The 11390-nt window shown below is 33.7% G+C and overlaps 1 long non-coding RNA gene across 1 annotated transcript; it reads left to right on the top strand.

The window, feature by feature from the left end:
* Positions 1-8010: 8010 nt before the first annotated feature.
* LOC113344454 lies at positions 8011-9723 on the top strand. The gene is made up of 3 exons (XR_003357827.1): positions 8011-8269; positions 8594-8671; positions 9102-9723. It is a non-coding gene; the product is annotated as an uncharacterized LOC113344454 (long non-coding RNA).
* Positions 9724-11390: the final 1667 nt, after the last annotated feature.

Raw genomic sequence — 11390 nt, 5'->3', positions numbered from 1 at the left:
AGGAGGCTTCTGTTAAGACCTGAGAAATTCGATTAAAGTAGTGGTGCTCCTCCGGCAAATATTACTCAGTAAGAAGCTAATACTATGTGAGAAGTGTATCTGCAATTTACTTCACTTGATATTTACTCTGGTGCAAATGAGAGTATGCTGAAACAAACTTGCGTGTTTAGAGTCTCAGAAGCATATTTCAAACTCTCAAAGCAATATCAAATCGGATATGTTCCAAATTCTTGGTGAACTTTATAGGAAGTGTCACCCAGTCAGGCAGTCAACCCCTTATCAAGATGTCATTTTTACAAGGCTTGTAGCCCTTGTTTTGTCAACAATAAAGACTTTACCATAAGGCCAGCTCAATAGCTTATCTAATAAATCACAACAGAACAAAAATGGCTACCTTTAAAGAAGGAAAATTCATTCTAACACACTAGACGGAAACACATTATAAGAATTCAATGCCAGAAACAACACTCCATTGGCATACACGGTTCATCATTCACCAGACGGCCTTTTTATTTTCTTTTTAGGAAAAGAAGGTTAAGCATTATTTTTTTTTGGAATAAAGTACAAACAGCCTAGAACTCAACTCACATGCCCAAATTACAAGCCCAATCTCTAATTAGAAACCACTATGTCTCTAATTAGAGACCCATTTCAAGATTAGACGTTTTGCTTTGCTTCATTCATGGTTGTTAGATGAGTTTTCTTTTGTACTAACTGATAGGGTGAGTATGATATGGATTGGGCCGAATTTAGCCTCATCTTCATCCAGTCTCAAACATCGATATTAAGTTTGACATCCATATCCAATTCAGCATCCAACCGATTTGCATGAAAATGACAAGAATTTCGATTAATAACAAGTGTCATGAACAACACTAAAATCACAATTCATAATTATAATAATTGACAAAGCAGTATTGCAAAGTGAAAAATATAGTAATAGTTGTTTTCTCTGTTCCTTCCAAGTTCAATCCCTAAAATTCTATGGAAATAATGCTAAAAAATAAAATGTATATTGTAATAATTATAGGTATATATTATACTAACCTCATATTTTACAAAAAAATTATAGGTATACATATTATCACCCATAAGGTAATAGGTGCAGTTGTCCGGCGTATTTTCAAGACAACATCCGCATCTGCGTCCCGTCTATTAATATAGGTCGGACATCAATCCGTAAAAAATGGGTGGGCCTGATTGGATCCTTAATTCTCACCCCCCCCCCCCCCCCACCAACTAAAGGAAATCTCATGATCAAGTTGATATATGGATCAAGATGACATATTCTTCTAAAAAGAGAAACTTAAAGTGTTGAAATGCAGTGTCTGGAATTTGTGGTGGTCCTTAGTGTAGCACAAACTCTAGTCTTAAATGTTACAGCACTACTCGCTCGAAATCGCAAGTTTTTTTTATCTCAAGCTTGTTGTCAATTTAAATAGCACAAAATAATAGCTTTCTCTCTAGTTTACTTAAGTCAAGTTTCAGACTAGGTTAGAATATGGTAGTTGAGTATCACACATCACTGAATAACTCTCGAAAATGGAAGACTGGAGATAAAACGAATACGTTTGGAGAACTTCATCAACAGAGAGGTTTGTGAAGATTGAAGCATTTTTACTCACAAGTATTACCAGTCTATCTATACGAGACTATATCGTATGGTATATAATATATATTGCAAATAAGAAATCTCGAGTCAAGTTTATCTTGTTAAACGTCTCGTAATATAATTCAAGCAAGATTTGTTCATATACTTGACAAACTCATTTAAGAACAATTTATTGTTTATAAACTATTGTTGATTCAAGTAATCATTTGAATATTGCCCAACCAATGGTTTTCATCATTTATGGTAATTGGTAAAGTTTCAAATTGATTAAAGAGAGTTTCAGAATTATTGAAATTTTGGTCACAGGAAGGTACACGTACCCAATAAGCATATTATTGTCTTCTGAGTTCCGGAATAGGGGTAAGTACGGATACCTAATATGCATACCCTTTAGTTCTGATTTCATGTAAAGGGGTGAGGTACGCGTACCCGGTACCCGTATCTTGGCCATCTAAATTCACAAACTGGTCCATAGGTATGCGTACCCTTTTGCATACCTACCCAGTACGAACTAAAGCAGATGCATTCAGACTATTTTCTAAAATATGTTTGCATTGCTATGACTCTTATAAACACCTCTATAATATTTTGAATACTAATTCACTTTGTGTTTGTGTTTCATGACTCAAATCTTAAATATTGAACGAACACGACTTTCTAAAGGTTATTTGCCGAGAACTATCAGTGTACACGGTTCCAATACTATGGACCATAGTGTATATTCTTCTATCTTATTTCAAGACAAACTTTCCACGTGCTTACATGAACTCCTAACAAGAGTTTCATCTAAATAGATAAAGCGTTAGCTTAAACTCAAGTTTTCTTAACTTGAATTCTAAGCAACTCTAATCTTTAAAATCTATGAACACAGAGACTCAAGAAACCAGGAAATTCAATCCCTGGTACTTCCGTGTCCTAGTAGTTTGTTAAAGTCCTTCTGTATGGACCTAGGTTTCCTCTGGGATACACAAATAGGTTTACGACTTAAAGACTGCACTTGGGTATTCGTGAATCCAGATCCAACTATCTTTACCTTGATAGTTCATGTACCTTGATCTTGTTCTTTTTATCATCGAGGTTTTGGTAATTTCTTTCGGCAACAACACATATAGAAATCACAAAGTTATCTTCGTCGTAGGTTTTGTAAATCTTCAAGATAGTTATCTAAAACTCTTCTTAATTGATCGGTTTTGAAATTGTTTTTGAGAGTGGTTAATAATCTGGGCTTCTCAGCTAACTAAGTGTAAGTGTTCAAGATTTGTGAGGTTTTTTAGCTTTGTTTATGACAAACATATTTCCAAGACTTGATTTATATATTGATCTAAAGGGAAATCAAAATAGACTTATGTATTAGAGGAACATTGGTATTAAAAGTTTTCATTCATGATGAAGCAACTCTTAAGTTGTTAAGGACGTCATCTATGGGAATCAATTACATAGAGGCTTACGAATTTCAAGAGACGTAAGGAGCACAAATGTATATGAATTGCTTGGAGGGTTAATTCGGTCTCAACTACAATCCAGTCCGAATTCAGATAGTATGCTAGTGCTTGTAGCCGCTTAATACATTTCAGTGTTCAAATCTGGAGAAGTTCCCAGGGTTTTTTTTTTTTTTTTTTTTTTTTGCAATTGTAGTTTTCCTCGTGTTATGTTTTTCCTTTTCCACATTATATTGTTTATATTTATAATAGGAATATCACAAGTAGTACTTTTAGAGCATATTGTGTTTTTCCTTTTCCACATTATATTATTTATCTTTATAATAGGAATATCACAAGTAATATTGTTAGAGCACTGCTTGGTTGACCCACAATTTTTGTTATATTAAGCTTGTTGTCAATGTTATATGCAGAAACGCAGCAAACCAAGCCATTACAATATCCCAAAGATAAAACTTCATCGTTTTCATATTTAAGAGGATAATCAACATTTACAAGACGATTATCTGCAAATGACATTGGATCATAACATATGGTTTTGACGTTGTACCTTATACCCAAACAACGAAGCATGAGATGAAATTTGTTCGTTTCAATTGCATGATTTAGGTGCATTTTAACAAATTTAGTGTCTTTCAATAAGTTGCACCAAGCTTTGTTTGCGCACCTGAATCGCCCAATCGATTTCACGGGCAGCCTAACCAAAATGTCTAACATTATATCTTCTGGGATGTTCACCATCACTGCGATTTAAACAAACATGCAACATACCAAATTCAACAACTGAATACAATAATAACAAACCCAAAATTTATAAAAAGTCATCTTCTAAGTTTAAACACACAACCATACTCTAATTCAAGTTTTCAGTTCTAAATCTTTAATATCAACAACAAAAGGAACAACAATTAAAACCAAAAAATACCACATGCATGATTCTCAAAAGCATTCAAAAAACATAATAAATACATTGCAAAGTAGAATAGAATTGCGAGATAAGGTACCAGCATCTACTACATGAATAGAGGCTGTGGAATTTCTTCTCTAAGACAATTTAAATGTGAAGAAATTAAGCTGAGTGAGTGTTTTTGGAAGCTCAAATGTGCATATGAGTAATGGACTAGTGAGGCAGGAGGAGGAAAAACCTAAGTCTTTTTGTTGGAGATAAGGAAAGGCTTCGGATACAAATATTTTATTGGTGGGATTTAAGGTGCTTAATATCCTAGTTTAATGGGGGGCCATAACTTCTAATTGGGGGTCATGAAATTTTGTTTGCCCTCCAAATTTTTCAGGGGTGTAAAAATCGGAAGATGAATATATTATTTTATTCTTGATTAATATTTTTTTCCAAATAACGACCCTTCACCGACATTAACGACAGTTTAGGGTCGTCATATACATCATGATCAAAACAATAACGAATCTAAACTGTCATACACTAACGACTCTTTTTAGAGATTAACGACAGTCTATAACAACATTTCTAAAACATTAACGACTGTTTAAGTCGTCAAATGCGTAATCAAAACAGTAACGACCCTTCCAAAGGATCGTCAGGAAATTGATCATTTTTATGACGATCCAAAACTGTCGTACATTTCCGCCATTAATGAATCTTTGACAGTTTAGAGTCGTCAGTTAAACAGTCTAAACATTAACGACTGTTGAGGGTCGCCAATGAAAATTTTTAATACCTTGACGATTTTTCATACTATCTGGGCAAAAAAAAAAGCTGGACTAAAAATTGCAGACAAAAATTCTGGAAAAAAAAATTAAACTCTAATTAAGCAAGATTATCACTAATTAATTAAATTTAACTCTAATTATTTAGGGACATTTTAGCCATTTAAAAAATATTTTTATAAGAGGTGACCCAAATTAGGTTCTGGTGACCTTTTTTGTCCTCTAGTGCATGGCCCCCAATTAATTCTGATGGCCTCCAATTAAACTAGGCTTAATATGGGCCGTTGATGTGTTGATTGGATCTGCACATATCGGTAAAACTGTGAGCAGTACAGATCTTTAGATAATACTAGATTAATTCTTTTAGCTAGGTGTGTGCGGGGCTTTACCCTGCCCGTGGCGATGTTTTTGATTTGGTGTGCGTCGGATTTCGCCCTGCCGATATATGATTTGATGTGCGCGGGCTTCGCCCGCCCCGTAACGACGCATTTTTAATTTGGTGTGCGTGGGACTTCGTCCCGCGTGAAGATGTATTTTTGATGTAGGAAATACCATATGGTCCTAGAAATAGTATATTAGGATGAGTTTGGTGCTTTATAGTTTGGTCCTAAAAATTATAGTTTGGTGCTAGGGTGATGTCATGGATGATGTAAATGTCATCTTGTAGTGGCAGAAATATCCTTATATTATTGTTTGGTCCTAGGAAATAATGGTTTGGTCTTAAGGTGATGTCACACCTTTTCTTTTTTTCTCTCTTAATAAAAATAAATAAATAAAAACTTAAAATTTAAATATCTTTTGAACCATATGTCCAAAAATTATAAATTTTATATATTCGGAAAGCCGTCGACGATAACTCTCCAACGAGTACCATTGTCGCTATGTTTCGGAGTTTTTAATTTTTTCCTTATTTTTTAGCTATAAAATAAACTATTATACGAGTTCATTCTACAAAATGAACTACTTTAATGAACTATTATACGAGTTCATTCTACAAAATCAACTACTTTAATGAACTATCATGCTAGTTAATTCATTCCAAAAAGTGAACTCTTTGGATTAGATAACATACGAGTTCATTCTACAAAATGAAGTGGCCGGTATAATGAACTATTATTACGAGTTCATTATACAATATGAACACCTATCACGGGTTCATTCTACAATATGAACTACCGTTTACGAGTTCATTTTATAAAATGAAATACCATAATGAACAACTATTACGAGTTCATTCTACAATATGAACTACCATTTTTAATTACTATTACAAGTTCGTTTTACAACATGAATTATCAATCCTACAATATGAACAACTATTATGAGTTCATTCGAAATTAAGAACATCTATCACGAGTTCATTCTTCAATATGAACTATAATAATGAACTACCATTGCGACTTCATTCTTCAAATTGAACAATTACTATGAGTTTATTATACAAAATAAATTGCTAGTGTATACGAGTTCATTCTACGAAATGAACTGCTAGAACTAGAATGAACTACCATGTTATAAAATAGTGTTCATCACCGGAATGAACTACTATTATATCGAAAAAATTAAAAGCTCTGAAACATAGCGACAATGGTACTCGTTGGAAAGCTATCGTCGAGGGCTTTCCGAATATATAAAATTTATTAATTTTTGACATATATTTTGAGATATATTTAATTTTTAAACTTTTAAATATTAAGGTTAGAAGGAGAGAGAAATTAATAGAGAAAATAAACAAGAGAGAGAAACCATTTACGTAAGGGGAAAAAATAAGAGAGGGAAGGGGTACTTTAGATATTTTAATAATTATGGACTAAATGGAAAAGGTGATTTCTGAAAGGACCAAATAGACATGCGACCACCTAGAAAGGGTTCAAACCATATTTTTCCCATTTTTGATTTGGTGGGTCGGGGAAAATACATTAAATAGGTGGAAAATATATGCATATTTATTTATTATTTTCCTTTTAACTTGGTGTGCGCAGGGCTTCGCCCCGTCCCGTGGCATTGCATTTTCGATTTGGTGGGAGCGGGGGTTTGCCCCGCCCTGTGGAGATGTATTTTTGATTTGGTGCGGCAGGACAAATATATTAAATAGGTGGAAGTTATGCGCAAATTTTATTTATTTTTTTCTTTTATTATCGTAGAAAATATATGGATTTTTTCCTCCTTATATATATTAATTTGAAAAAAATAGTCCTCATATAATAAATATTCGATTTTCAAATTGAATTTGGACTTTTATAAAATTCTAAACTCGGTAAGTTATGTTTTCCTTTCAGGTTTGTAATTTTTAAACCAATTATACGATTGCCAAGTGTCCTCGTCTAAATATTGTCACTTCATGAATTCCAAATCTAAATTGGCTTCCTTTTTTAATCTTTTTTCAATTCTTTTTAAACCAATCATACGTTAGCAAGTGTCCTCACCATAACGCTCGTTTCACAAAACTCAAAAAAGGCCTATTTCCACCAATAGGAAGCAAGGATTTCCTCACCATTCAACATGGGAGCTTTATTTGTCCATGCCTTTAAGCCTTTAGATAGGAAGATTTATTGTTGCACATATTTGTGAACTACGATTCGTTGTGTCGGATATGGGTACTTATCAGATACAACGCATTGATGTTGTATAAATTTTGACTGAAACTGACCGTGTTACTGAGTGAAACTGACCGTGAATCTAAACTAAAACTTTAATTATATCTAATTAACGTAATGTCGTTTTCCATATTACTGAATTTGCATATATTCCATCTTAGTTTCATTTTCAGTTTCATACAATAATTTGGAGTATAAATTTTGGGCTGAGATGTCTGGGTAGCCAAATATTCGGAACCAATTCGAAACCGGTTGATTTAGGGTCTGGGTATGGGTCTCAAAACTGGACTTATTAATTATTTCGGGTCCAAACTGGGTAGACCTACATGGACACGTTAATAAACGGATCCAAACGGGTCCTTCGATGGGTACCCAAGAGTAATCCGGTATTTTATAAAGGGTTAATTTAATAAAATTCTTATGAAGAGTTAGATCATACTTCCTTCATCCGTGTTATAAAGGTGGAGAAACAAAATTTTCTAGTCCTGTTAGATAAGCAAAAATCTTATTTTAATGTTCTTTCTTCCATGTATATCCTATTAAAAAGTATGGGTATCACCAAGTTTATGGTATTCCCAAAGATATTTTTTTTTGCTAGGTATTATTCCCAAAGATAATTCAACTACTCTAATATTTTAATGAATTTAAAACTCTTAATTTGATATTTTGTAGATAAATTCAATTGTTTTTATTGGAATTGGTTAAGGTTAAATTAGGTAAAAATTGAAAATTTGTAAAAACAAAAAAGTTACTTATTCTACTAGAAACTCTCTTTTCCGTTTATATATTGCCGACAGAGGGAGTATATAAACTCATATTCACTTTTGTTTACCCAGATCTACCCGTATTTACTTCATTTACTCTTTCTTCCTACATCTGCAACTATCTCTAATGAGTATAATATCTATTCTTTTTCGAAGTCTTTCACTGGTAGAAAGGTATTACTATTATTCTAAATTATTCCTTTTGTAGCTACTTGATTTTAGCTTAATCCTTCCACTTTTGAATCGATTTGAGAGACTTTGTTTGATTTGAAGGATTAGGTGGTTAAGGTGATATTTTTAAGCAAAATTATGAGATATAAAATGAATGTTAGTTGATTTTGATATGTTGTATTCAATATGAATTTAGGGTTCTTATATGGAATTTGGGGCTTTTCCCAAAATTTGTTCTTACTGGACTTCTTTTTTGTTGTTCTACGCCAAACGTGTTGACGGTTGTTCATGTGGAATATGACTGGTGCATTGCACTATGTATTTCAGGTTTGACGTGCTAGAACATTTCATACACTTGGTTGGGAAAGTTTGGACACAATAGCACACTTTTTCTCCGCAATCAAGGTATTCTTCTGTTCAATGTTTGTTAGTATGTATGGCGCATATCCACAAAGTGGCTTGGATGTATCTCTCGTTAGATAGTTGTCTTAAAGTTTGATTAAATACTTTACTGTTTTGGCTTTTGCATTTAAGTTAAAACAATTCTCATCTTATCATCTACCTCTGCTATTTTTAGTCTTTATGATTTGTTTGAAACGATTAATCGGTGATTTGGGTTCGAATCTAGCTTGGATTGAACTTTAACTGGTTTTTCCTTCATTTAAATCTCTGTTGTTAGTCTTTTAGATTTGCTATTAGTATTATTAATTGGGTTCCTGATACATCAGTTTCTTCTAGCCTTCTTTGATTGTTCTAGGTTTAATCTAAATTTTCGTTCTTGTTTTAATCTAGGGTTCTGTTTTTTGGAACTTAATTAATTTTCGTTATTGTTCAGATTGGTATCTCCTTTCTGGGATTTGGAAGTTTCCTCAAGTTATTGTTGATTTTTTCAATCTGGGGGTACATGCTTTTGAATTAAATGAATACCCAGTAAACACACATCCAAAAGCAACATCAAGCTAGGTTTCCCACAAAAGCATCTTCAGGCTTCATGACTCCGGTTACGATCTACTCTCCAACAACAAAAAAGACACATGTAGCAAAGATGCCAGCAGCAAGACATTCACAGAAGATACCAGCATCAGAAAATGTTACAAGACCGAGTCAGAAGAACCCAAACCGATCCATACTGATTCTATCACATGAAAACCGAGTTAAGTTATGTCGGTTACCTTTTTTATTGTTACTATAAAATCATTGACACTGGGTTGGATTTATGGATCCTGCTTTAGCTATGCCAGCACTATGATTTTGATAAAACCCTTGAGAAATAGTTGGATTCACGAATCCTGACATTTCTATTGATTATAGAATTGTTATTTGAGCTGGATGGGTCATTTTTGATCCAGCCAAGACCATTGAAACTAGTTCTGTTACTTTGGAATCGGATAGGAACGGTAGGATTTTTTTTTCCAGAATTGGTCTAGTAAATATGTTGTTAAGTCTCTTCATTATCATCCCTGTTGTCTGTTTGAATATCCCTGTAACCTGTTTAAGCTCTTCATAATTGCTGCAAACTTCCGAGTCAGTCCGATAATCAATCATGATCATGAATTGCAGAACTTGCAATGAATATCTCTGAGGCTTGCCTCTTTTTCGAAGAAAAAAAAAGGTATTCACTAGCACCAAACTATACCTTTCTCTCAACAAAATATCTAGGGTCGTGCAACGCACGGGCATAAGAACTAGTATCTATAATATTGGTTTAGTGATTCATTTACTGTGGTTCATGACTTCATGTGTTAACTAACAATTTTATTCTGTTAGATGAGGTATTTGGGTTAGGTGATATTTCCCTTCAGACCCTTCTGGAGGCAGTGGATGAGCTCCAATAGTTGACCAGTTGTTGTTCCCATAGGGTCCGTTTTTGGGCCGCAAAATTAGGAACCGGCCCCGAAACCATAACGACACGGATCGGTCTCAAATAATCTGGATCCTATGATACCCGGAGGATTCGAGGCCATTGACAACCATAATATAAGTTATGTAAAATGGATTGATCTATGGGATCTTAAACTTTTAATAAATTATTAGGTTATGGTAGTTTTTTTTTTTCTTTCTTTTTTAATTGGAAGAGAAATTTATTCGCATAGGAAATAAATTAGAAAGTAAGTAAAAAAAAATATAATCTAATTCCCAAAATAAAAGTACCCACAATTAGGGAATACTCTCAAAAATTGGGGGATAGTAAAAGAAAAAGAAAACACCATGAAGAATTGAAGTACCCCTTAACTAAAATATAATCGACATTGCATATTATCACACAACAATGCCGACTGTGGCTTGATCAATTGCCGTATTGTTTATGAGAGTATCACTGACACCGCAATGGATCCTAATATCGAAGAAGAGATTGGGCGTGATTTGGAGTTAACCTATAATCAGGAGAAATCAAATCAGTCCAAGGAAAATAAATTCTATGAAATAGCTAGTGCTGGCTGGATTGTTTATTAATCGAAATATAAACTGAAAAAGTTAGAAGGATCGTTTCAGGAATGAAGAGAGACATCTCTTGCCTTTGGTACACCTTATAAGGTTTTTAGAGATAAAATATATCTTTATGTAAGTATGAATCTTTATGTAATTATATCTTTATAAGGGTTTCATTTGAAGTCAGAATATATCGTTTTTTAGCTGAACGAACGGACAAGTTGAGCTTCATATATTCATCAATTGCCTGTTGTCGATATTGCCTTCATTCGAATACCATACCGAATGATACTGTCGGTATTGTCTTCCTTCTATAAACAAAACCGACTGTTGAATTCATCCGATTTATCAAATCCGACTGACCAGTCGGTATTAAATTTATCCTAAAGCCTACACCGACCGAGACACCGTTAATGAATTTGGAAATGATTTTTTAGATTTTTAACCCTAACAAAAAGTTGAAACACAAGATATGGTAGAATATCTTCCACAGTTATTCTGTGAAGATTAGATGTTTATTTATAGCAATATTCAGTTCCACATAATCTGGATCTGTGGTAAACATAAAAGACTGAGTTACATGCATATCTACAGTTCAATAAAGACCGTAGGACTAGGGCCTAAGACTGGTTCTTAACCATCTGTCCGTGAAATGCTCTCAGCAGTCTCACCTGCGTTAACACCACCCCTCAAG

This window comes from Papaver somniferum, unplaced genomic scaffold, assembly GCF_003573695.1.
Source record: "Papaver somniferum cultivar HN1 unplaced genomic scaffold, ASM357369v1 unplaced-scaffold_76, whole genome shotgun sequence".
NCBI lineage: Eukaryota > Viridiplantae > Streptophyta > Magnoliopsida > Ranunculales > Papaveraceae > Papaver > Papaver somniferum.
The sequence above is the reverse complement of the archived record's forward strand: the minus strand, read 5'-3'. Positions and strand labels throughout refer to the sequence as shown.